This window comes from Aedes albopictus, chromosome 1, assembly GCF_035046485.1.
Source record: "Aedes albopictus strain Foshan chromosome 1, AalbF5, whole genome shotgun sequence".
In the NCBI taxonomy this organism is placed as follows: domain Eukaryota; kingdom Metazoa; phylum Arthropoda; class Insecta; order Diptera; family Culicidae; genus Aedes; species Aedes albopictus.
In genome coordinates this window covers 87,914,465-87,941,557 of record NC_085136.1, presented here as the reverse complement: position 1 = coordinate 87,941,557, position 27,093 = coordinate 87,914,465, and the positions used below count along the sequence as shown (strand labels likewise).

Here is a 27,093-nt window from a genome sequence, read left to right as displayed (position 1 = left end):
GAATTAAATCTATAGTTTCATAATGTCTATGGTTTTCAGTATTTCTCTCATGAAAACTGTCTAATTTTACTGCCGTCCTAGGCATAATTGTCCCATGTTATATGGCAATCCCATATAACATGGGACAACTATGCGTAGAACGGCAGTTTAGGTTTATAAGGAGGAGTTCGTCTTATGACTGCTAATTTCCAAATGCTGTGCGGGAAAGCTGCTAGTAATTCCAAAAATAATCCTGGTTTCGGCATGAATTATGTTAGGCCACTTGAATTAACGAGCCTGGATAAAACAAAGAGGAGAAACGTCAAAATTGGAACAGTCGATCTAGTGTCATCCCCATAGTTCCAATCGAGCAGGAGACCTGTCAAAACGATAAGGATTCTCCACTTTGGTATACTCGAGACACTTTAACTTGAATTAGGGAATTGTAGAACCAAAAAACGATCCCAGGAAATATTTTTTCATAAAAAATACTTTGAATAAAATTATGCTTCAAATATAGCGTGAATGGACAATAAGGCAATTCGTTGATTGTGGTCTTGTTAACCATATTTGTCAAGAGTTCAATGTCGTAACTTGTTTTGAGCATATCTTTGATGAATAGAAGTTTGTTTCTTGTGGAAATACCAGCCCTGGGATTCGATCCCAGGTCCTCGGCGTGATAGTCAAGTGTTCTAACCATCACACCAGGTCCGCTCCACAGATTTGTGCAGAAGAAAATGGCATAAATTACACAATCAGATCAAAATTTTATCTTAAAGAAATAAAAACTGCAAATTATATATTTTTCCTACAAAATAAAATAGATAAGCTTCATTTGCTTCTTACAACATTTTTTTCTAGGTCAAACCATTTTTAAACTGCAGACGGTTGTAAGTGTACCGATTCTAAAGTGCGCAGGCTTTATTAATTTATTTTTTAATTACAGATTTCCAGAGAAGCAGTAGATTGAAACCTTGAAGTTTTTTGCGAATTTTTACTGGCATTATAAAAAATACCATTAACTTCGAATAGCTCTGGAAAGAAGTAAAACATGTAATCACAATTCATGAGGCTTTTAGTGATATATTTTGGAAACAATAATTTCAATATTTTATCAAGCTCTGTCGTAAAACCCTAGTTTATGAATATCAATGATTTTTTTGTAATGCAAACATAAACTCTAAAATTTTGCACGAATTTTCAAATGTTAGATCCAAAATTCAATTGAAAATTTAAAAAAAAATGTATTGGATCAAAATCTTAGTTTCCATTTTCAAAATTCCAATTATCTTCTAGAACTAAATCACTACCTTCGATCAGCAATATTTAGGAAAGTTATAAAAAACAGTGCGCGATTGTCGATTTTCAATTCATGGCCCGTCGGGTGGTATGGAGTTCAACATGTGGCCTACGGTCGTAAAAGGTGGGTCAGGCCTGCCTTAGCACATCATCGCAGAACTTCGGACGAACGATTGATTGTTGCTACCTCCAAGGACTGCTTCATCAATGGACCAATCCGCAAACAACAACCCATACACTGGACTCGATCACTCCAATTCTGCAACCAACCAACCAGTGTCAAACCACAAATCTTCCACTTCTAGTCTGCCAATTCCAGGAGGAGGACCTACAAATAAAGAAAGATGGGCCTTCTATTAAGAAGGACACACCATTGTTCCGTCAACCATTATTTCATGGATCGACTTGATAGAACAGACGCAAGGAGAATATAATGACACAGTAACCACATCCAATCAACTGAACTGTTAGAAACAGGGTTTCTGAAGGGGCCAGCGTTGCTTCGGATAAATTTATTATCCGAAACGCGATGTTTAAATCAAAATTTCAAGAAAACGACGGGAGCTAGAACTTTCGTGTCAAAGAAAAAATTGTAGAGCGGAACAGGGAGCACAACTTACAAAGAATTTTAATTTATCGCGCAGTTTTCAAAGATAATTGAAAAAAATCAAGCTAAAAGACACTTCTTCTTTGCTCTAGAAAACTTAAGTTTTTAACTAAACAGACGGGTAAAAAATCTCATTTGATAGAAAATTAAATAATCTTCGTATGAGGGTTGAAAAACTGCGATAAGTTTGACCATTTTCAAGTTTAAGCCAGTTTAAAGCAAACATAGTCAAACACATGGAGAGTTCAATAAGGCCGTTACAAATATTTATTTCACTTTTTGTCCCACCACTCTTTGGCTGGTCGAGGGGGGGGGGGGGATAAAAATAATAAAGCATTTAATCTGAAAAATAATAAAAACTCATCGGATTTGTTAAAGAATTTTTAGCAAGACTCGATATTTTGATAAATATTTTTTTATCCGCCCCCTCAAAATGCCATTTTGAGCCAAAAATTTTTGAAGGGGGGGGAGACAAAAAGTCAAAAATGAATTTGTATCAGCCTAACTACATAACGGTTGAGTTTTTTTTTCCATATGCTTACGTAGAGCAATTTTTTCACCATCACGCACCTCTTAAAAATTTTGCACTCACGAACCTAACACCCTGTAAAAAAAATTCCTCGACCTTGAACATATGAACCCCTTAACAGTTCAAGCAGAGAAGCGACCGCCTCGACTTCGAATACCAGAGACACCATTCTGATATCGTCGTAATCACCACCTTGTTCGGCAGTTGAATCAGACCAGCCGTCGTCGTCCTCAAGCCCTACATCTTCCATATAGCGCTAGATTGCGATCCTGGCACCTACTGCAATGGCCTATCTGAAATTCGGCGTATAAGATGCTGTCGCTTGTTCTGTTCAACGGACTGAGAGCACTTGAGGAGTCCTTCATCGGTGAATACCGTGCTAGTTTTTGTGAGGGCTGATCCGATGTGAATTTACCCATAGGTGCAGCGATAGGAAACTAGGCAGCTCTTCCATTCCTACGGCGTTCTTATGGGAGTGACGGCATGTTTACAAATATGGAACATGACGTCATAAGAACGCCGTAGGAATGAAAGAGCCGACAATAGTTTCCTTTTGCCGCACCTTAGGTGATCCACATTGAGGCTCATCATAAACATGATCGATAGATCCCGATGGATGTTTAAGCGGCGGATGATTATAAACATATTTTGGGTATTTTGAGTATAAATTGCAATTTGCAAACTTACCATCAGTTCATTGCAGCCAGTGTCGATTCAGTGAAAAGAAATGAGCTTTGGTAGATCATGTAAGAACATGGTTTTCCGAAGATAAATACTAAATAAGCTGACACGCGTAACACTGGTAGGATCAAAATCAGCTGTTCGAATCGTAGGCGAACTGTCTACCTCGTTTGTGTCCTCAGCATTGGCGTAACTAGGATTTTTTCCTGGAGGGGGCCCAGGGGGGGCCTGAGATGAATTTTAAGCGGGATGGGCGCCCGATATGTAAATATGCAAATTGGTATTGTAGTTTCGAGTAATCAAAATGACTGTTTTAGATTTGTTCATAGTTTCGTAAACTATGTGAGTACGAACAATTCCTCCAAGATTTTTTTTCCATAGCTCGCTTCAATGATTCCATCATGGCTTCTTCCAAAAATTCATCAAGAATTAATCTAGGGGTTCCACTAGACATTTTTTCGGGGATTTGTCCTGGGATATCTTTAGAGGTTCCTCCAGCAATTGTTCCAGTGCTTTTTTCGAGGTTTCCTTTAGGAATATCTCCAGAGATCCTTTAAGGTATTTCTGCGGGTATTCAGAGATTTCTACAGGGATTTCTCCATATATGCCTTCCAGAATTCCACTAGAGATTGCTCCAATAATTACATCTGGAATGATTCGAAGTATTTCTGCAGGAATGTATTCCAGAAATTCTTTTAGAAAATTTTACTTAGAGATTATTAAAAAATACTCCAAGAATTGTTTGAAAAAAATGTACAAAAAAACCTTTAGGGATCCTAGTATTCCTTCAACAATTACTGCAGACATTGATTTCTTCAATTTTTTATCCAGGAATATTCCTACAAAAATTCTTCCAGGTATTCGCTAAGGAAGCTCTCCTGAGATTCCATAGAGTTCCTCATGGGGTTGCTTCCGGGATTGCTCATCGGGTTTCTTCAGAAATTACTTCGAGTTCCTCCAGGGATTCAACGGAAATTTCTTCTGTTATTCTTTCAAAAACGAATTCCGGGATTATTTCAAAAATGCCTGCAAGAACTCTTGTTGGGATTTCTTGAGAAACTCCCCCAGGAATTAATCCAGGATTTCAGGATTTCCTCAGGAATTTTAACGGTTTCTTCAGTATTTCCTCTAAGAATTCATCAGAAACTTCTCCTGGAATTCTCTGAGAAATCGAACTTTGTATTTCATCATAAATCTTGAGATTCCTCCAGAAACTCCTTAAGGGATTCCTTCGGAAATTCCTCCCGGATTTTTTTCAAGAACTATCCCAGGTATTCCTTCCGCCAATCCTTTAGGATTTTATTCAGGCATTTCTCCAGGGACTTCTGCAAGAGTTCTACCAAGAATTTCCACAGGAATTACCCCAGGTATTTCCTCAGGAATTTCTCCGGGAATTTATTCTACAATGGATCCAGGAATTCTTCCAGGGTTTCCTTCAAGAATTAATCCAGGAATTTGTTCTCTAGGGTTTCTTCTACACATTCCTCCAGGAATTATATCATGGATCCCTCCAGAAATTCCACCAATGATTCCTGCAGTAATTCCTCCTGAAAATCCTTCTGGAATTCATCCTGGAATTCCTCCAGAAATTCCTCTAGAAATTCCTCCTGGAACTCCACCAGAAATTCCTTTTAGAATTCCTTTAAAAATTTCTCCAGGAATTCCTTCAGAAATTTCTCCATGGAGAGAGATTCTTCAAGGAATTCATTCAGGGATTCCTCAAGGTATTCGTTTAGGGATTCCTCCTGGAGTTCTTTCATTAATAGTTTCACGGAATTTCCCCAAGATTTCCTATAGAGATTTGTTCAGGAATTCCTCCTGAGGGAATAGTTTCAGGGATTCCTCCAGGTTTATTTCCAAGAATTCCCCCAGGGATTCTTCCAAGTAATTCTCTAGAAATTCCTTTAAGGATGCCTCCGGGAATTCCTCAAGAGGTTTCTTAAGAATTACCCCAAGAATCTCTTCAGAAAGTCCTCCAGGAATTGATCCAGGAACTCCCATAGGAATCCCTTCATGAATTACTACCGCAATTCCTCCAGGAATTCCTCCTGGAATTCCTCCAAAAAATCCTCTGGGAATTACTCTACAAATTTCTATTGGAATTTATTCAGAAATTTCTCTTGGAATTTCTTTAGAAATTTATCTTGGAATTTCTTCAGCAATCTATCTTGGAATTGCTTCTGAAATTCCTCCAGTAATTGCTTCCAGAATTTCTCTCGAGATTCCTCCAGGAATTCATTCCAGGAATAGTTCCTCGGAATTTCCCTGAAAATTCCTTTACAAATTTATCCAGGAATTCTTCCTAGGATTTCGCAAGGAGTTTGTGCAGAACTTTCCAGGCATTCCTCCTGAGGTTCCTCCAGAAATTGCTTCAGGGATTCCTCCAGGGATTTTTCCAAGAATTTTCCCAGGAATTCTTCCAAGATTTTCTCTAGGAATTTCTCTAAGGATTCCTCTAGATATTTTTCAAGAGGTTTCTTTAGAAATTTCTCCTGGGAGTTTCTCCATGGACTCATCCTAGGATTTCTCTAGGAATTCATCTAGAGATTTCTCCGGGAGTTCTTCTAGAGGTCCCTCCCAGAATTCTTCCAAAAACTCCACCAGGAATTCATCTAGGAATTTATCCAGAGATTGCTCCAGGCATTAGTCCAGGAATTTCTTCAGGGATTCTTGAAGGAAACTCTCCAGATTCCTTCAGAAATTACTACCGCAATTTCTCCAAGAATATATCTATAAAATCCTCCAGGGATTCATTAAGAAATTTCCTCAAGAATTCCTCCCAGAGTTTATCCAAGAATTATTCCAATAATTTCTCCTGGGATTCCTGCATTAATTCCTCCTGAGATTTCTCTAGGAACTCCTTCAAATATTTTTTCAGGAATCCTCCAGGAAATCCTCAAGGGATTCTTTTAAAAATTTCCCCAAATATCCTTTCCGGAATTCATTCAAGAATTATTCCAGGTATTGCCCCTGGCATTCTTCCAGGATTTCATACAGGCATTTCTACCACGAATTTCACCGGAATTACCCCAGGTATTTCTTCAGGAATACCTCCAGGAATTTATTCAGGAATGGATCCAGGAATTCCTCCAGGCATTTCTTCGGAAATTCGTACAGCAATTGCTTCAGGATTTCTTCCAGGAATTCCTCCAGAAATCCTTCCAGGATTTCCTCCAAAAATTAATCCAGGAATTAATTCTCCTCGGTTTCTTCTACACATTCCTCCAGGAATTATTTCATGGATTCCTCCAGAAATTCCACCGATGCTTCCTCCAGTAATTCTTCCAGAAATTCCTTCTGAAATTGCTCCTGGAATTCCTCCAGAAATTCCTCTTCAAATTTCTCCTGGAACTCCACCAGAAATTTCTCTCAGAATTCCTCTAGGAATTTCTTCAGAAATTTCTCCATGGATTCCTTCCAGAATTCCTCTACAGATTCTTCCAGGAATTCATTGAAGGATTTTTCAAAGAATTGATTTAGGGATTCCTCCTGGAATTCTTCCATGAATAGTTCCATGGAATTTCCCCAAGATTTCCTATAGAAATTTGTCCAGGAATTCCTCCTGGGATTCCGCCTGGAAGTTGTCCGGAAGTTCCTCCAGGAATGCCTTCTAAGGTTCCTCCAGAAATTTTTTTTCAGGGAATCCTTCAGGGTTCTTTCCAAGAATTCCCCCAGGGATTCTTCCAAGAATTTCTGTAGAAATTTCTCTAAGAATTTTTCCCGGAATTCCTTAAGAGGTTTCTTCAGAAATGCCCAAGGAATTCCTTCAGAAAGTCCTCCAGGAATTCATATAGGAATTCCTTCAGGAATTCCTAAAGGAATGCCTTCAGAAATTACTATCGCAATTTCTACAGGAATTTCTCCAGGGGCTCCTTAAGAAATTCCCCCAGAAATTCCTCCCGGAGCTTTTCCAGGAATTATTCCAAGAATTCCTCCAGGGGTTCCTGCATGAATTCCTCCTGAGATCTAGGAATTCTTTCAAGGATTTCTTCGGGAATTCTCTAGGAAATCCTCCAATGATTCCTTCAGAAATTCCCCCAGAAATTACTCTGTGAATTTATCCAGGAATTATTCCAGGTATTCCTCCAGGATTTCATCCAGGCATTTCTCCTGGGACTCCTCCAGGAATTCCACGAAGATCTACCCCAGGTATTTCTTCAGAAATTCCTACAGGAATTTCTTCAGAAATTGATCCAGGAATCCCTCCAGGAATTTCTTCGGAAATTGCTACAGCATTCCTTCAAGAATTTCTGCAGGAAATCCTTCAGAGATTACTTCAGATATTCTTTCAGGAGATTCTTCAGGAAATTTTATAGGAATTCTTCCAAGGGATTCCTCCGGAAATTCTTGCAGGTTTCGTCCAGGAATTAATCCATGAATTTCATCTCCAGAGATTCCTCTAGAAAGGGCCCATATAGCCGAGGCGGCAAACGCACGAGTATTCAGCATGACCATGCAGAGGGTGACGGGTTCGATTCCCGGTCGGTCCAGGATCTTTTCGTAAAGGAAATTTCCTTGACTTCCTTTGTTCACGTTCACGTTTGACTTCCTTGGGCATAAAATATCTTCGTGTCTGTCACACGATATACGCATGCAAAATGGTCATTGGCAGAGGAAGATCTCAGTTAATAACTGTGGAAGTGCTCATAGAACACTAAGCTGAGATGCAGGCTTTGTCCCAATGAGGACGTTACGCCAAGAAGAGAGAGAGAGAGATTCCTCTAGAAATCCATCCAGGAGTTATTTCACGAATTCCTCCAGAAATTCCACTAGGAATTAATCCAGGAATATATCCGAAATTCCTTCAGGGATTCCTCTAAGGATTCTTCCGTGAAATTCCTCCAGTAATTCTTTCAGAAATTCCTCCAAGAATTCCTCACGGAATTCCTCCTGGAATTCCTCCAGAAATTCCTCTGGGAATTCTTTTAGAAATTTATCTTGGAATTTCATCAGAAATTTCTTTAATGCTCCAGGCATTACTCCATGAACTTCTCCAGGGATGCCTCCTTCAGAAATTTCTCCATTAACTTCTCCAAGGATTCCGCCAGGAATTTGTCCAGAAAATTCTCCAGGATTTCGTACCAATTTGTACGATCATAAAAAAAAATCGCCTAATGCTCCAGGCATTAGTCCAGAAACTTCTTCAGGGATTCCGCATGGAATTTGTCCAGAAGGTTGTCCAGGATTTCCTCCAGAAATACATCCAGGAATTCCTCCTATGATTTCTCGAAAAATTCCTCCAGAGATTCCTCCAGAGATGCGTCCAGAAATTTCTCCAAGGATTCATCAAAATGTTTTTCCACTAATATCTACAGGGATTTCTGATGCGGATTCTTCAGATTTTTTTCCTGAAATTCTCGCATAATTGCTCTTTGGATTCCTCCAGGAATTCATCCAGGAATTTCTCCAGGTATCCCAAGCAACCAAAAGTTCGGATAAAATAGCATGTTTGGGCTTAATCAGCTATTCAAAGGAAGATGAATAGCATTCTATTCAGCTCACTTTTAAGTACACCCAAACCTTATTTTACGTCCACTATTGGCTCAGCGAAAAAAAATTCTACTGCCAAAATAATGATCAAAATACACATTTTTATATTTTTGTTCACTTCTCCTAATCACGAAGATGTTTTAAAAAATATAAAAATGTTGAGTTTTCTCATTGTCTTAGCGGTAGAATTTTTTGTCGCTTAGGCAAGCATGGACGTAAAAAAAGGACGAGGTGTAATTAATCGAACTTGAGTTCACAAAAAGTACACTTGTGTCGCTGAAAGGAACGCTATTCAGCTAAAAATAAGCTTCGAAAAAATAAAAATAAATGTGTTTAGTCCTCAAAAGTAATTTATTATTAAGAGACATTAGTTCACGTGGAATCCAAATTGACTAATACCTTGAAATATTTTTTGACGTTTTTTACTTACTGAGAATTGAACTCGGGTTCTCCTCATTGAAAGCCGGTGCCTAACCACGACTCCATGTATGTGTTGTTAGGAACTGTGGGATTTTACTCAATGTGCTGATATCATTTAGTAGAGCTCAATCAGGTTCGCGTGTGAACTTTCTCTGAACTTGGAATACTTTTTGAAGTCGAAAGTTCAAAAGAAGTTCACGTGAAACTTCTTGTGAACTTACACAGTTTGACATTTTCAGTTTGTTGTGGTTCGCAGTGCAAAGCAATAAATTAGGGCCAGTGCATCGACTTTAAGAAAAGATTATAAGAATCCAGCTTGGTTTCCAGTGACTACAATCGCGTCGACAACCGGCGCGCTGCAGCGACAAGTGAGACGGGGTTGAAAACATCCAGCATAGCTGGAATAAAATTATGCACAGCCGAAAAAAACTCCGGCGGAATCCGAGGTAGAACAGTTGTCCGCTGCGGGGGCAGCCTTTGAGCCACACAATACGGATGCTTTGCGTTGATTACAAGTAAGTACGTTGAAATATTATAGTGAAACAAAGTGTACTTGTGAAATTAACATAAGCTGTGGCTGCTGAGCTCGATTTCCGAGTGATTTAATTGAATGAGAACTTCTCCCGGTCTCCGCTGTCGCCGAAGTTCAAGTGAAGTTCACTTTTGGTACGGTTAATATTTATCCGAACTTTGAGTAGTAAGTTCAAACAAGTACGAAACAAGTTCGAAACGGAACTTTTAAAGTTGTTGGAATATGTCCAACTGAACTTTATTTGAGCTTTAGAGGCACGCAAGAGTTCAACATGAGTTCGGTTAAATTTTAATTGAACTCTGCCCAGAGTAAGTTTTATCTGGACCTCTTTTCTACTTAAATGTCGTTTTTAAGAGAAGTCAAAAGCTTGTACATGTACTTCCAAGTTCATAAGCAATACATGAGTAACTTTTTGGAGAATTAAATTCAACGAAACCTGAATTGAACCAAACTTGAACTTCTGAGTTCGTTCTTCAAGTGGAATCCGAACTTTTGGTTGCTTGGGATACTTTCAGAAATTTATTCAGGGATTCCTGCAGGTTTTGCTCCGAGAATTCCTGTAATGACTTCTTCCGAAATTTCTCTCTGATTTTTTTCAAAAATTTATTCAGCGATAAGTTTAAAAATTTGAGTAATCCGTTCATAATCTTTATCACGGATTCACTCCAGGTTTTTTTTTAGGATTACTAGTAGATTTTTTTAATTATTAGAAGGATTTCTAGAGGAATTTCTCCAGCGATTTGTATTGGAATTCTTTTAGATAATTTTAGAGGGACACAGAAGCCAAGAAATTCTCCAAGTAGTCATCCAGGAATTCTTTCACAATTATCTCCGAGAAATCTTTAAGGAATCCAATCATGAATACCTTCAAGATTACCCCTTGCAGCAAAAGCTTTTAAATATATTAAAATTTCATCAATGGCCTTTTGAATGTGTGCATTGTTTGATAGACGCACAAATACCCCTGGCCCACGAAATAAAAGATATTAGTGACCGACTAGAAATCACCTCCAGCATGGTTTTAAAGAATACACTCGCGTTTACGCTTGAGCTGCATGGATTATTTCTTATTATGTAACATCTATTCTCACTAGGAATTCAAAAACATTTGCTGGAATTCCATTGCAAATTCAACCAGATTTTTTCCCACATGATACTTGAATTCCACAAAGAAGCACTTAACCATATTTTGCAGTAATGCTGCTAGAAAATTCAAAGATTCTTAACCTTCCGTAACTCGCGCGGTTGACTACCTATGTCAGCACCACGCTAATGCTAAGTACAAAAAGCTAAAATTTTTCATCGTGTTGTACAAAATACAACAGCGCGATCGCTCGAGGGTTAAAGACACTCATCAAAGAATTCCTGGATTTTTTTTTTATCTGTACCCGATCAGAAAGGCATAACAAAATTATAACCGATTAAGTTATTTATTTCAAAGATTTTTCATAACAGAATGAGTTATAAAATTCGCCGGTTAGGTGTTAAAATAACAAAAATTATAACTGAAATTGCTCTAGTCATAACATAATTATAACAGGTCTTGATACAATTATAACAAGCTTATAACAAAATGAGATATAAAAAATCAATCAAATTATATCACATGTTGTTATAAAGCAGATATAAATATTTTGGGTAAAAATTAAATAGTGTAAAAATTAACTCATTTTTTGGGTAATCAATTTTTAGAGTGAAATTTTATTTTTAGTAAAAAGTTACTGGCATCAAAAAACTTCTCCACATAGTATACATAAAACCCAGGGATTCGAACCTACGACGGCCAGAACCTAGAACAGGAGCTCGTCGTTTTTACCAGTGAGGCCGTCACAGCACTTAAAGTGAGAGGCGATATATGCTGAAATGGTTCTTCATATTGGTAGCTCCTCTATAAATAGACTCGCTGATCCAACTTACCGGAGAGGGAAAGTATGACGTCATCATACCCAGTTATGACGTCACCATGCACGTTACTACAGCCCATTTAGTCCCTCAGCTTTAATGTCGTGTGCGTTCGTTGTGCACTAGAGCCAGCGTTCACTACTTCGGAGTTGGTGCCCACATCGCTGTACCTACGCGAATGGACGTCACACGAAACTGTTTTAATACAGTTGATAGCAATTATATCTTTGTGTTATTAACTAAGTTGAACAGATAGCTAATGACTAACTAAGCACCAGTTGCGCCAGCGTTTATTTAAATGTTTAAAGCGTTTTTTTGGCATGTTTTATTTCATTATTATTAATTAATGATATTCCTTCTCTACCGTAATTCTGCAAAGTGACGTAAGCGACACTGATAGTTTTGGCCCATTTTTTGGTTATTATGAAAGAAACTCTTGCTCATCCTCTAAGTTTCTTTCCATAGATGATAGATTACAACTAGATCTTGCATTCTAACACAGCAGTCCTACCACAGTGTTATTTTTACATCAGATATTATATAAAATATACTGAAAAATATTGAAGTTTTGATTGGCGCTTACGTCACTTTGCAGAATTACGACAGTTCTGCAAAGTTTTTCAGTAGTATTATGGCGCTTAAGTGATGAATGTTTCAGTAGCAATATCCACCGCAAATTCTTGCAGAAATATTCCCTTGGAGAGGAATTTATGAATGAATTTTCAAAAGGATAGAAAAAAGCATTTCCATAATGAGTCATTAGTGTAATTGTCGATAAAATTTGTAAAGAAACCTTTTGATAAATACTTGAAGTAATTTGTTTTCGAACAAAGAGCGTTCAGGAAATCCAAAGGGATATCAAAACACTTCGTTTTGCTGTTGAACTGAATATTCTATTAACTTTAACAAAACAACTTCACTTTATTTGCTAGTACATAACTATTTCGATCGGCAGATATGCATACACAGATTATCTATGCGGTAAAAAGCTGTAGTTAATTGTAGTGATATTCACAACAGAGACTGAGTGACCACATACTAAGAAATTTCGAAGGAATTGGAATTGGATTGAAAAGTTTAACTTTAAAACTAGAACTTAATTAATTACTGAGATCCTTCAGAATTTCTGATGGATTTTCCCTGATGGAGAATCCTTTAAGAAATTTTTGATGCATAGGCTGCAGTAATTTTCTGAGAATGTTTTAAAGAATCCCTTTTGGATTATCTGAAGAAATTCTCAAGGGAGGAAATGTATGTTGGGTTAAAACTTAAGTTAAACCTTGCGGGAAATCCTTATCACGAATGATCTGTATACTGTACAATAGAATTCATATTAGAAGTTTAAGTTGAGAGCTCCGACATATCAAAGGTGACCTAATGTGGTCGGTGAAATGTAATTGGTGAATTGGTTTCGTGTTCCATGATAAGAGATGATTGTTTATAGGAGTGGTTTACTTGGGATCTCAACATGTATATGAACTAATCTTCCACCAAACCCTTGGGGCAAAGTTCTTTGAAGAATTCAAAAAGGAGGTCATGGAAACAGTCATGGAGGAATTGTTGAAGAATTCCCTAGAGGATTACCCGGAAGAATACGTGGAGGAATTTCTTATGGATTTTTTGCACAAATTCCTGGAGGAAACCTTTGAAATTTTTTGGAAAAAATCTCTAGAGGAATTCCTTGGGGAATTACCGTAGGAATATTTAGAGTAATTTTTTGTAGGAATCATCGGAAGCCTTTCTTAAGAAATCCTTGGAGAAGTAGCTGAAGAATTCTCCAACCACAATTTCTAGAGGAACTCTAGGGGAAATCTATTTAAGAACTTTTGGAGACATATTTGAATATTTGACTGGACAATCGTCAGTAAGAATTCATGTAGGAATCGTTGAGAAAACTCTCGGAGAGATCTCTGGAAGAACTTCTAGTGAGCTCCCTAGAAGACCTACAAGAGAAATACTTTTAATATCTCTAGAAATATTCCCTGAAAGTTCTCTGTAGCCATCCATAATAAACATTCAACCTGTAAGACATGTACACAATCCTGTAAACAAATGTAAACGCCGCAGTTCAATTACATATAACATTTTCCACTTGAGAGCCAAGGACTTCTCGACAACTTCGCTGAACATACGAACTGTGCAGGTGATCTGGATCATGATAAGAAACATTTAAAATTACCCAATATCATCACGTAATGGTGGAGTTGCTTACCTCATTTTCCACCGTCCAAAGTCATAAGCTTTCTGTACAAATTTGATGAAGACATGAGCTTTTTTGGTAGTTCATATAATAAAAGATATCTACAATTTTGTGTTTTCTAAACACAATGGCGCCATACAGCGGTTAATTTTCGCACTAAACATTACCAAAAAATATTTATTAGTTACACATTGCATTTTAAAAATTATTACTGAGTTTGTTATAATGTTGATGTAATGATGATCAAATCACATATTCATTTATTGTAACTGACTTTGTTAGAACCTTGAAATAATATAAACTAGTTTTCGTACCGATTCCAACAAATATATCTAAATATAACAAACCTTGATATAGATATCAAACGTTGATATAATTATGTTATGTTTTTGTTATGCCTTTCTGATCGGGTATTAACGAGATTTTTAGCCCTAGGCTAGTTTATCTCGGGACCCACGCTTTACTTCCCTTCTGAAGGAAGAATTCACATTTTGTGAATTTGTTGGGAGTGGGATTCGATCCCAGGTCCTCAGCGTGATAGTCACGTGCTTTAACCATCACACACATCCTGAAAATTACCATTTAGATTTAATTTCTCAGCGATTCAAAAAAGAAGACTAACAAAGCATTGCTATTTATATAATTCTGGTTATATAATGTTTGGAAATCAAAATTAAATAATTACATAGACCTTTTTGAACAATGATCTTGTATAGAGTGACAAGTTGAGAATAGTCTCCAATAACTGTCAATTTGAACACATATTATGCCATATAAATGTCTATTATAGATCTATGTTTGTCACCACGACAGTGGTTTTCAGATTTTTTATTTCTAATTTCCATATATAAAGTCATGAAAAATTTCTAGGGGGGGCCTGGCGGATTCTGGGGAGGGGGGCCTGGCCCCCCAGCCCCCCCCTCTAGTTACGCTAATGGTCCTCAGACCTAAATCGGTGTACGATGGGAACTATCAGAGTGTTACGTCTGTTTGTCTGTGACTGTAGTGTGCAGCATAGTTGTCCCATGTTAATAGGGATTCCCATAGAACATTGATCGACTATGCTGCACACGGCAGTACAGATCGTGATGCAAAGTCGGTGCGGTATGTGTTGAGCCTCGAATTTATGGCTTTCCTGAGATCGACACAGCTGTTCATGGATAGTGGGAAGTGGGAACATTTCAAGATACAATACCACGAAAACCCTAAATCCGAACGACTGGGAAAAGTTTTCCGGTAAAATTTAAAACTTTTCCAACCACCTTATCGGAAACAATAGCATCAAATCTCCTGACCATTCTTCAATACCTAATCACTCAACTGTAGAGGAAAAGTCAGAAACCATCTCTCAACCTGAATGGCTTCCCTCTTTCCCCACACCACCGCCATCCACGTGTGGGGAAGCTTTGTGTGTTTAAAATCCACCATCCGCAAGTCTTAAAACGACCGATGAAAGCGAAATTGAACAACAAACCCCAAACTTCCTTGCCGCCGCACAGCACACCGCCACGCCGCGCTAATCCGCCCCCGCATCTTTCGTGGTAGACCGTGTATCCCACCCTTGGGGATTACGCGCGGCTCTAGCCTATTTTCGTCCGTTCCGTACCTACGCTTCCCATTCACCTTTGGACACGGGGGGGGGGGGGGGGGGGGATCGGACCGAGCCGTCAATATTGGAAATGGAAGCCAGACAAGGTAAACTTTGTGCTTGCTTCCTGACCGTCGTCGACGTGTGCAAACCGTGTGCAAGAGGGTGCTCGTTCGTCGTTGGGTGCGAACCGCGTCGATAGGAAGTAAGCAGCTGCGCTTATGTTAAAGTGCCGGTAGTGGCGCTTTTCTGATAAATGCGGTAAACGTGATAACAGTGTAAACAAGCAGAAAAGTTTGCGCTACGGAATCATAGATGGCGCTCGTGTTCCATGTGTTTTTCACATATACAGCGGCGCCGCCTGGCACCTATCCACTCGAAACATCATGCGCAACACGGGTGGAAAATGCCAGTCAGAAAAAAAGAAGTAAACAACTTGAAATTTGTATGGTGATGTAATCAATTCTCTGTTACTACAATGAATCCAGAAGAAACGCGTAGGGATAATGATTTTGTTTCTAATTTGCAACTTTTTGCCCCAAGGCACAAATCGCTGCGATGCGAAACAAGTGCAAGCCAGCGATTTGTCCATACAAGAAAAATGATTTTACTTTTAATGTGGTGGCGCCATCTCTGAGAAAATCAAGCTTTGATTCCTTACTATTGGTGGCGTGGCGTTTTTTTTACTCGCACCATCCAATCCGGGTTGCTTTTGCTTGCATAAACTGTGGGTTGTGTTTGTGTTTGGGAAACCCCGTTTCAAACGAAAGGAAGACATCAACGGTAAAGCAAAACTCAAACATTGCGTTGTCTCTTCCTCGGTCCTTTTTTTTCTGGGGGTTGCACGCTTGACTGGGAGGAAAAGTTTCGAACGGTCCCTTGAGTGAGGAGGGTAGCAGGTTGGATTTAAGGTAATCAATAATCAATAGCCAGGGGTTCTCAATCAATGGTGAGGCGTCGGCTCAACAGCACACCGCTAGCTACACAGTAACATGGAGCAGCAATTGAAAGTGTCAAGCGACCCGTGCCGAGGAATGAGTGATCGAGGGGGTGAAAAAGATGCTCGATCGTTAACGGAGCGCGTTAATACAGGGCTCTGGCGTGGTGGACCATCTTTCCCGTGCTACTCGTGGCATTAATCATGAAAAGCTCAAAAAATCAAAATAAAGTAGGAAGTGATAGTGGCCAGATCTTCGTAAAGGAGAAGCGAGGAGATAGGGCGGCAAGCTGCGCACGCAGCTCCAGCGTGGGAGCTCCGATCCATTCTCCGGCAGCAACTTGGCAAGATCGTTCACATTGCGTCCACGAAGTCCAACATGAGTAAGGGCCTGGAAACGGCCGGGCCCTGTTGCGACTTTGTAAGTTGATGGACGATGCCAAGCAGGATCACGTGAGACTCGCGAAGACTGCAGCAGCGGCGGAACCGGCGAAAGTAAAGGTTACGAAGATTACCCAGACGGAGGCCTTCGCTTTCGCAGGAAATCCAGGTGTGGCGGATGCGACTGCTTGTGGTAAGCAATCGCAGGAGCGGGTGAGGCAGCCGTCAGGTGAGGAGCTGTCTGGCGGTGCCCGCAAGGCTACGTGGTTACTAACCCTGAAGGTCGACAGCAATGCCGGCAAATCGAACCCCAGCCAGGCGTGTCGGAAAACTGGGAAGGACGGGCCTGAAAAGACTGGCCCGTCCCGAATGGAACGGAATAGGGGGTTGCGACCGTTGTTAGGCCCTCAGCAACCACAGAGCAGAGCGAACCAAGAGGAGGACCCCCTTTGGACAAAAGTTGAGCGGAAGAGGAAGAAGAAAAAATAACGCTAGTTGAGTAGGCAAGGGACGCCAAACCAAAAAGGCGTAAAAGAGTAGCTGCTAAGCGCGAGAAAGACGACGCGTTCGTCATCAAGACCGAACAGTCTAAATACTCGGATGTTTTGAAGGCGATGCAAAGCGACGCCAGGCTCGTGGATCTGGGAGCCGATATGCGCAGTATCAGACGTACTCGTACGGGCGAGATGATCCTGAAGACGATGCGCGACAAGGAACGCAAGGGCGCCGCCTACAAAAGTCTGGCGGAAGAGGTCCTTGGTGGAGAAGTCGAGGTGAGGGCTCTTACAGCAGAGACGACTCTGAAGGTGAAGAAACTTAATTTGTACCGGGAACTCCGTGAACAACAACGGGTGGCCCAAGGTCCCCACTTTCAAGAAAGCCGCAGTGAACAAATCACAGTGCAGATAACGCAGCTGAAACTGAACCACTGTGACGCAGCTCAGCAACTGCTTTGTCCGGCGGTTTCTGAGTAGGGGACGGATATCGTCATCACAGCGGACCCATACCGAGTACCCGCCGGCAACGGCAATTGGGTCTCGAATGGATCCAGAAAAATGGCGGCGATATGGATGACGGATAAATACCCCGTCCAGGTGTTGGTGCTCAGGGCTTCGTGGTCGCCAAAGTAAACGAGATCTTCTGTAGCTGTTATGCGCCTCCGAGGTGCCAGATCGGGCAGTTCACGCAGATGCTGGGCTGTATGACGACCGTGCTAACAGGGCGAAGGCTGGCGGTAATAACAGGCGACTTCAATGCTTGGGCCGTGGAATGGGGAAGCCGTTTTACAAATCAGAGGGTCAGATCCTGCTACAGACACTGGCAATGCTATTTGTCGATCTGGCTAATGTCGGAACGGTGCGGAGTCGATTATCGACGTTACCTTTTGTAGTCCTGGCCTAACTACAGAGTAAAGTAGACGATAGCTACACTTACAGCAATCAACTGGCGGCTCGCTACAGTATCGGCTACAACAACAGCAGACAGTGAATAGAGGAAGAGGCGGGTAGGCCTAGGCCAAGCCCTCGCAGGTGGAAGATATCATACTTCGACGACGTTATTTAGGCAGGCGCTCCGCTGTAAGCGAAACCTACTTGGTTTAGAAGGCGACGAGCTGGTAGGGGTGCTCTCGCGTGCGTGCGATGTAATCATGCCCTAGAAATAGGAGACAGCCGGCTTACTGATGGACTGGTAGAGCGATTGCGGACCTGCGTCGCACCGGTCTACGGTCTAGGTAGTGGATGCAGCGAAATAAACGACGGAGTGATGCCTACAGGATCCGTGATGGCCAAGGCAAGAGGTGTAATGGCTCCTACAGAGCAATCCAATGGCGTCCATCCGTAGGACAGCCAGGGAATGGGGCTGGTGATGGGGAGAGGGTCATCGATGAGGAACTTGCGGAGATAGCAAAGTACCTTAGCGTAGAAAAGGCTCCGGTCCGGTCGGAGTTACAAACTTGGCCTTAAAAGTAGCTATTGCAGAGGCTCCCGGGATGTTCAGGTCTGATATGCAGAAATGCCAGGATAAGGGAGTTTTCCAAGAAGTATGGAAGAGGCAGAGTCCATTGCCAAAGGCGGGAAACCACCCAGAGACCCGTCGGCATATAGGCCAATATGATTGATCGACACTGCGGGAAAGGTGCTCGAAAAGATCATCCTCAATAGAATGTTGAGGCACACCGAGGATGAAAATGGTCTATCGAGTAGCCAGTACGGCTTCCGGAGGGGGAGGTCGTTCGCAGACGCTATCTTGTCGATTACAAAGACAGCCGAGATAGCGCTCCAGCATAAGAGGATGGGGATTCGATATTGTGCAGTAGTGACGCTGGATGTAAGGAATGCGTTCAATAGCGCCAGTTGGGCGGCTACTGCCGATACGCTCCTGCGTCTGGGGATATCTGTACAAGATTCTCGGAAGTTACTTCCAGAATCGAGTACTAGTTTACGACACAAAGGTTGATCGGAAGTGCTTTCACATAACCTCAGGAGTCCCGCAAGGTTCCATCCTGGGTCCGGCGTTATGGAATGTCATGTACGACGAGGTGTTGAGATTAGAGTACCCAAAGGGAGTGAAAATTGTCTGCTTTGCCGACGACATTACGCTCGAAGTTTACGGTGAGACGAGCGAAGAAGTGGAGTTGACTACCGTCCGTTCGATCAAGGTTGTGGAGGCGTGGATGAGGTTCAGGAAACTGGAGTTGGCTCACCACAAAACTGAGGTGAGGGTGAACAACCGGAAGTCGGAGCAGCAAGCGGTGATCAGTGTAGGTGATTGCACTATCACGTCGAAGCGCTCCGTCAAACACTTGGGCGTGATGATCGACGATAAGGTTACCTTCGGTAGCCACTTTGATTACGCCTGTAAAAGAGTCTCCACAACTATAATGGCACTGTCCCAGATGATGTCCAATAGCTCTGCGGTGTACGCCAGTAAGCGCAAGCTTCTGGCTTGTGTCGCTACGTCGATACTAAGGTATGTTGGCCTGGCTTGGGGCACGGAGCTAAGTACCGACAGTTACTGTGGTAAGCTGGAAAGTACTTACAGGCTGATGTGCCTGAGGGTTGCGAGCTCGTACCGTACTGTGTCACACGACGCGCTCTGCGTTATCTCTGGTATGGTGCCTATCGGCATCCTTATCAGGAATGGAATGCTTCGAAATGCGCGGCATACGCAGGACTGCCAGGAATGGCCTCCATGGTCAAATGGCAGCGCGCGTGGGACAGTTCCACCAAAGGAAGGTGGACCCATAGGTTGACTCCGAGGGTAGATAGTTGTATCAAATGGCGCCATGGAGAAATATCATTCCACCTGACACAGGTTCTTTCAGGCCATGGTTGCTTCCGTCAGTATCTACATTAGACCGGCCCAAATACAAAAAAATGATAAAACTTAATTTAGTTGAAACCGTAACTAAATTAAGTTTTATCATGATATGGTCTTCTACAAAGTTGTTCATTAGGGTATCAGCTGATATTCTTTCAATTCTGAGTCAAATCGAACTCGCCAAACCGGCATGCTAAGCCGGGGCCCGTGGCGTAGTTGGTCACACGTTCGCTTCATATGCGGATGGTCATGGGTTTGATTCCCAGCCCCGGCACTTGCAATTTTTCGTCAGTTGCTTTTCCCCCGAGAGCAACTGACACTGACCCTCTTCTGAGCCCTATGGCTCAAACGGACCCGGATACCTGGACATCGGCGAACTGCTACTCATAATGGACCCCCAATCGGACTGGAAAGGAACAACGGCCATCCATCATCATCCTTGTGCTCATCATTCTACTAGTGTAGCAGCCATGAGGCGGCTTGGAGTCTGCTTTCTACTTCCGGCCAGTTTTCAAACAAGTGGCTTATGCGCCACCTCCTAGGAGGACCACTAGTCGTGTTCTACGCCCGGCTAGATACTCGCCGAAGAGGTCAGCTTCCAAATACTCAACAGTGCGCAGGAAGAAGTAAGCAGACCCATCTATTCAATTTGCCCGAAAGAATCTTACACCTCAATAACTTTCCTCACACGAACATAACCAACGAATCCCGGAAGACAACCGTACTCCAAGAACTCGACCTTATCCAGGTTATAATCACGGGCAGAGATTCCCCATCCACTTTAATCCCATTCCGTTTTGGAAGACGGAATACACAACAAAAGGACGCTAACCAGAACTAACGAAACGTGAAAGGTACTTCAAACTTTCTTAAACATCACTGACTAATACATTGTCTTACGAAAACAAAACGTGAAACTTTCGAATTTATTTACACTAACAATTTGATAACCTAGGCATTCATTATTCTAACAATTGGATAACCTACGCATTCTTGCTCGTCCGGACGGCCGGCCTTTCTTCTTCTTTCCCCCTTTTTGCTTCTGGCCCTAACGTGTGCGGTTCAGGTCTAACTATAGCGCTTTCGAGTGTCCGTGCTAATTACGCTTGCATGCAAGGTTTCAGTAACGTACTCACGGTTTGCGAAGCTTACGCTTCGTAGCTTTCTACGATGACGTTGTCGATGACGTAGGCGAATCGACGAGCGAGCGAGCGGGCTGTTTCTTGTACCGCTACTCGCGACTTCACAGTCACGCACGAGGTTCTAGGAGGTCCTTCTCGAGCCCGTGACTTCACGAAGACTTTGGATGGCCGATGAAACCGTGCCTGGAGTGCGTTGGTAACGGTCGCTACTCCCTTCTGGCCCTAAACCGCCAGGCAAACTTCGGCACCAAATCGCAGGTGGATGCGTGACGTATGGTGGTGCAGCGGGACGCTGTTTTCGCTTTCTGCTTTGTGCGGTGTACGCTATTTTTGGAAATAGAAGCCGTAGCGCGCGCTTGGCTTTGAGGACACGATTAGCACATATGGGGACACAACGAACACAAGTCATTTACCTTTGAACTCCAGTTCAACTCGCACAATTCACAACCGCACAAAACTAGCTAACTTTTTACAAGGCCTAAACGGGGGTACAGTAAATGGTTAATTCAGACTAAAGCACTCTTCACGTTTATACTTTCTTACAAAATCACACCACGGAAAAAACACTACACCACGATCCTTCTTCTGCCACGATCTGGGACAAAGTGAACGAGAATATTTCTGTAATTCCTCAGATTGGATCGACGGTATGGCTCCCGGAAACAGAAGCCCGACGGTTTCCGTTAATCATGTTCGTGTGATTTCAGTTAAAGAAATTGCTTTCGCAATTGAATTGTCTGCCCATCTTAATCCGTTACAAAGCCAAGTATTCAAAAGCCAACTACTTCGGTGTTCTCTAGCAAGATAACGAGAACACGAACAGTAATTCTCGTTACAGTGTACGCAGTACGCAACTACGCTGCGTAGCGGTTGACCTTTCTACACTTCACGAAGTTGTATGCTATGATTTCATTGACTGTTTTGTCTAAACTCCGGCTACGTCCGTGTAAATCATGCTAGAATTTAATATGATTTTGTATTCTTTTATAAAGATACAATTAATAAACGAGTAAATAACACAAATAATAACTAACAAAAAAGGGCTACCGTTACATCACTCCATGCTAAAGTTACGAAAATTTAGTTGAATTCATTCAACTAAATTTTCGTAAGGGTTATCTTACGTTTAATATTTACAAAAGTTTAATTAATTAACATTATTTACTTAGATGCTAATGAATTCCGGGTCATATGATTTCATCATCAACTAAAAGTTGACTCCTTCCCTATTTCCAGATACGAATCGTATCTGCTACTGACCATCAGCGTCGATGACTCCGGTCTCCAGCGAATTCTTCCCATCTACAGTAAATTGTCAACTAATTTTACTTTACTTTAAATTTATATTGGATTTGAGAATTCATATTTACGAGGCTGATATCTAACCAAAAATAAATGACTTCAAAACTGTTTACCCAGTTCGATACTGCAGACGTGGTAGGTGTACTCAATCCTTACAAAACCGAAATACCATAACGAACCTTTTTTTTTTTTTTTTATGTCTTTATTTATGAGATTTTCAGCCCGAGGCTGGTTCATCTCAGAGAACGAACCTTACCTAAATGTACTTTTGTCGAATTCTGTCGAATCCGGAAAAATACAATTCATAAAATTACTAAAAATCCTAAATACAGGCTTATTCAGATCCGATAACAACCTCAATCATTACGTTGAGCACAGAAATCATCTCTAAATTCACCGCAATTATTCTATTCTGCAGAGATTTGGCTAACCCCGAAGCTATACTCCAGGCAATCTGTCCATTTCTCTTGCAAAACGTAGCTTACTCCTAAACTTAGTTGAGTTTCCACACCAGAATCTTGTTCTGGTCACCCGAAACTCAAAAAAGATTTCGAAACTTAAAATCCCTCAACTGTTATACTCAACTTCACATTACTCTTCACACCTAAGTACTGAATCCACCTACCAAGTACGCAGCCATCGAACTGTCAAACTACCGGAAACTAAATCTAATCAGATCTGTCGAGCTGCATATAGGAACGTGTGAAGTGTCCGTAATTGAAATCGGGAGAAAAAAAGGATCTTTCTGGAGAAAACCTGCTGAAAATGGCATCAACTGGAGTTATTTTACGGGGGGAGTATTGATTACTTGCTCTATTGCAAAGAACTTATTGCTTTGTGGTTTGTTTTAATAGGTGCTGCGACGTGGGATTCCTACACATGGCTATTCTACAACAATGTACTCAAACAAGAAGCGATCGGAATTCTAACAGGAAATTATCATTACCTACTACTGGCTTTCACCCGAAATAACGGCGAAACTGTCGGACTAAACTATGGGCTTAACTTATATGTACACTGGATCCCGACAAGGAAACATCAATGGGCACTACATCTATTTAGGGCATCTCCAGGAGCGTTATAAAATGTATGGGAGTTATGAAATGCATCTAGAATTGCATCTCGATCATCTTCAGCAGGCATTTCAAATTTATAAATTCGAACAGTTTTGTTACAAAATTTGAAACTGACATACGACCCCGTTCTATTTTTGCACAAATTTGAAACAAGATTTTGACGCGTTCTATTTATGTTGTTGCCATGTCAAATCATATATATGCCCTCTGGGAACATCATTCTACCGAGTCCAATGGGGTTTATGATTTATTAGGTCATTGACAATTAAATTTACCGATTTCCGTAAGAAGTCTGCAGGATTTAGAACTGCTGCTGAAGACACCCATGTTTGAGTTCTATTTTTTACAGTTACAAATTTTGTAACTGTTTTAAAAATATAACTAGAACTGAAACGCTCCTGGAGATGCCCTTACAACATAAAGGAAACAATGCATCAATGGCACAAACTACTACGACTGACCTTGACGATCATGGACATTACATTGGACCTTACTGAATGGACGGATGTAAACATTTGAAATCTTATTGGAACCTAAACCTGCTGACTAGATGATGGAAATATGTACAATCTTATTGGAATCTACAACTACTGCTGCTCGAATAATATGTACATCAATGAAGCCGAACCAACTGCGACTGAACATTGAAAACACGTAACTATAGTAATATGCAGAGAAAAGTAATTATAGTTAAATAGTGAGGTAAAGTGAAACTAACTAGCTAAGAATTTCAAGCAGCTTAGGAAAAGTGGACTAAACTCTTCGACTATCGTTCCGTACGTTTCCTCGTCAGTATTTACCGTGTATTGTTACTCAGATTGAGCTTCATAGCTGTCGTGTGGAGATCTTGAAAGGTGACTGTGACCACCGTTGAAGTGAAATAGTGAACCGTGCTCATTCATAAGGTTTGTCACCAGTAGTGAATCATGTTGTTGTGGGACAGCTCAACTCGGAAATCCGAGGAGCACCTTATGAATGGCAGGCCGTGTTTTTGTGCAACGACGTTGCTTTGTCAGCTCATTGAGCATACATAGCTAGATCACTGTCATTTCGACTCGATAATGAGGAAATGATTATTGAATACAACATTGTTGATTTTATGTGACCTTTAAGGTGCATGGTTACCATTGAATGGGGACATAGCTGATGAATGAATTCATTGTAATAAACCTCCATCGAGTGAGTGTAAAAATGCCATAATTGTATTTTGAGACGTCCTTAGACGTTTCGTAACCTTTGAAAAAGGCTGCATAGCTTGAGAAACAGAAAATCTTGAATTTAATTAGAAGTTGGTAAAGAAAACTTTTTTAGGAATTTGCAGTTAAAAACTCCAATTCGTTTTCCTTTATCATCCTCTAATTCATAGCAATGATCTCCCACGACGCGTTTGACAATAGCTGGAATGTATTTTGGTGCTAGTTTGGCACAGTACCCTTTGCCTTTGTCCGACAGCTCCGTGTTTCGTTTCAAAACCTTCTCTCCTACGGCGTATTTTGGACAGTTCGCATTTGACCTCAAGTTGTAATATTTAGAGTGCTTCTCGAAGGCCTTTTTAATGTTTTCGCGAATCTCAGAGTATAGCTTTTCTCGATCCTCATTTCCTAAGCTTCCACTGTCCGCTAATGTGTCCCTAAGATGCCTATATTCCCTTCCATCAGAAATCATGTTGCGGCCAAACATCACAAAGTATGGCGTATACTTTGTGGCCTCATGGACCGAATTCCGGATTGCGTTGGCAATAACCTGAATATTATTAGACCATTCCTTATGGTCCTTTTTGATCGTGGCCCGAATAGCGGTCGTCAAAACACGATTCACGCGCTCTGAATCGTTAATCTGCGGATGGTAACTAGGTGTTTTCCAATGGGTTACATGGTATCTGACCAAAAGTTCTTGGAACGGTTTTGAGACAAACTGCGTTCCGTTGTCTGTTAAGACCACCTCCGGGACCCCAAACAGCTGGAAAACCATATTTTCCACAAACGGAACTAACGAGTCTGCGGTGGCTTGCCTGAACGGCTGAATAAGCACAAACTTGCTGAAAACATCGGTAATCACTAACAGACACGTATTCCTTGACTTTCCAGACGCTGGCAAAGGACCTACGTAGTCCATCGTTATGAATTGCCAAGGGTACTCCGCGATTTTCCTCTGTACCTTTAAAGGCGCTGTCGTGTTAATGTTCGTTGCTTTGCTAGCTTGACACTTAACGCATTTCTGACAGAAATTTTTGATCTCGGAACTCATCAATGGCCAAAAATATTTCTCTCGCACTGCAGCCAGCGTTTTCACGAACCCCAAGTGTGCCTTCTCATGGATTTCCCGTAGGATCGGATCGCGTTCCGCCTTCTGAGGATATCGCTTCCAACAGAAACGCGTATCCTCAAACAAGTCCTGACTTTTGACAAATTTGTAGAGCTGTCCGTCTATGACCTTGAAGTCTCTGTAATCTTGGGGGTTTTTAGTGATTTGTTCTAATAAATCCTGATACTCTGGATCAATGGATGGCAACGATACGACCGATAAAGAGCGAGAAAGGCAATCAGCTGTTATATTCTGCTTACCCTTCCTGTACTCCAATTCTATGTCGTACGATTGGATTTTGAGGGCCCAACGCAGAAGCTTGGAGTTCCCAGACTCGTATAAAGTAGAAAAAATGAAAGCAGAAGAAAGGCAACCAGTTCGATAAAGTAGAATAGAATCTACTAGGCGCTGTACAAAATGTAAGTGCAGATGTCATTTGAAATTGCTCACGTAGTGCCCCAGTGGACAATAGAGCTGTAAATTAGGTTAAGTGATTAAGAATAAAAAAAACCGGCATGCTGTATGAGAGACTGGAGGTCATCCAATTTCCCATATAATTGGACTGAACATCCCATACAAACCTTCAACTCATTTGCGCCAGCTCAGTTTTCAACCGATTGAGCTGAATCTTTCACAGATTGTTCTTCTCATCCAAAGGCACGATTCTAAAGGGTGCCCCGTGAATTTTGAAAACTTTTTTTTTGCTTCATACAAATGTGGGCCGGTCTAATCTACATACATCGGAATGCTTTTTCAACGGCTATCACTCACATGTGTGCATACGCGATACCAGAGGTGGTCCAAGGGCTCGGAGTCCACTACGTAGGTAATACCGGTGCCCTACGGTCGAAATCGACCGCGGGGAGAACATCCTGATAGCGTTGCTGTCGTGTCGTCGGTCTACTGAGTTGGATCCGAGCCCGCGGTTGGAAAGGGGTCCTCGGCAAGGTCGGGGCAGGTGGAGGCCCCATGTCGGCATGCTCTTCTGTGTGCTGGCTAATAGGGCCTAATTTACGAGAAGGTCAAATCTTTGTGTACGTAATTTCAGTTCTTGATATGTACTTGCTAAGCAGTTAGAAGCAGGCGTGTCGATCCTGCCTGTCTTCCGAGGACCAAGGGAGTGGTGAGGACCACTCGGGAAACTGGTTAAGCGCCAGCATGCTACCGTGGTGAACTCTCCAAAGCGAGTCATCGATATTCGTTGCTGCAGGCTACGCAGCTAACCTTGAGGGTGCGATGTGCACTAGCCCCTCTCTGAAGCAATGCCTTCTTGGTGATTCCGGAGAGACGAAGGGTTTGGCGATCATAAGAATGTTGTTTAGTGGGTCGAGGAGAGAGTAGCCCTGGCTTTCACTTTTTCATTCTTTTTAGTACAAATACGGTCCTTAACCCCTCACTACTAC

At 41.5% G+C, this 27,093-nt stretch overlaps 1 protein-coding gene across 8 annotated transcripts in view; it reads right to left on the bottom strand.

Moving 5' to 3' along the window:
- The window catches only part of LOC109410157 (guanylate cyclase soluble subunit beta-1), a 404,273-nt gene that overhangs the window by 174,828 nt on the left and 202,352 nt on the right, over positions 1-27,093 (bottom strand). The gene's annotated exons all lie outside the window — the stretch shown is intronic.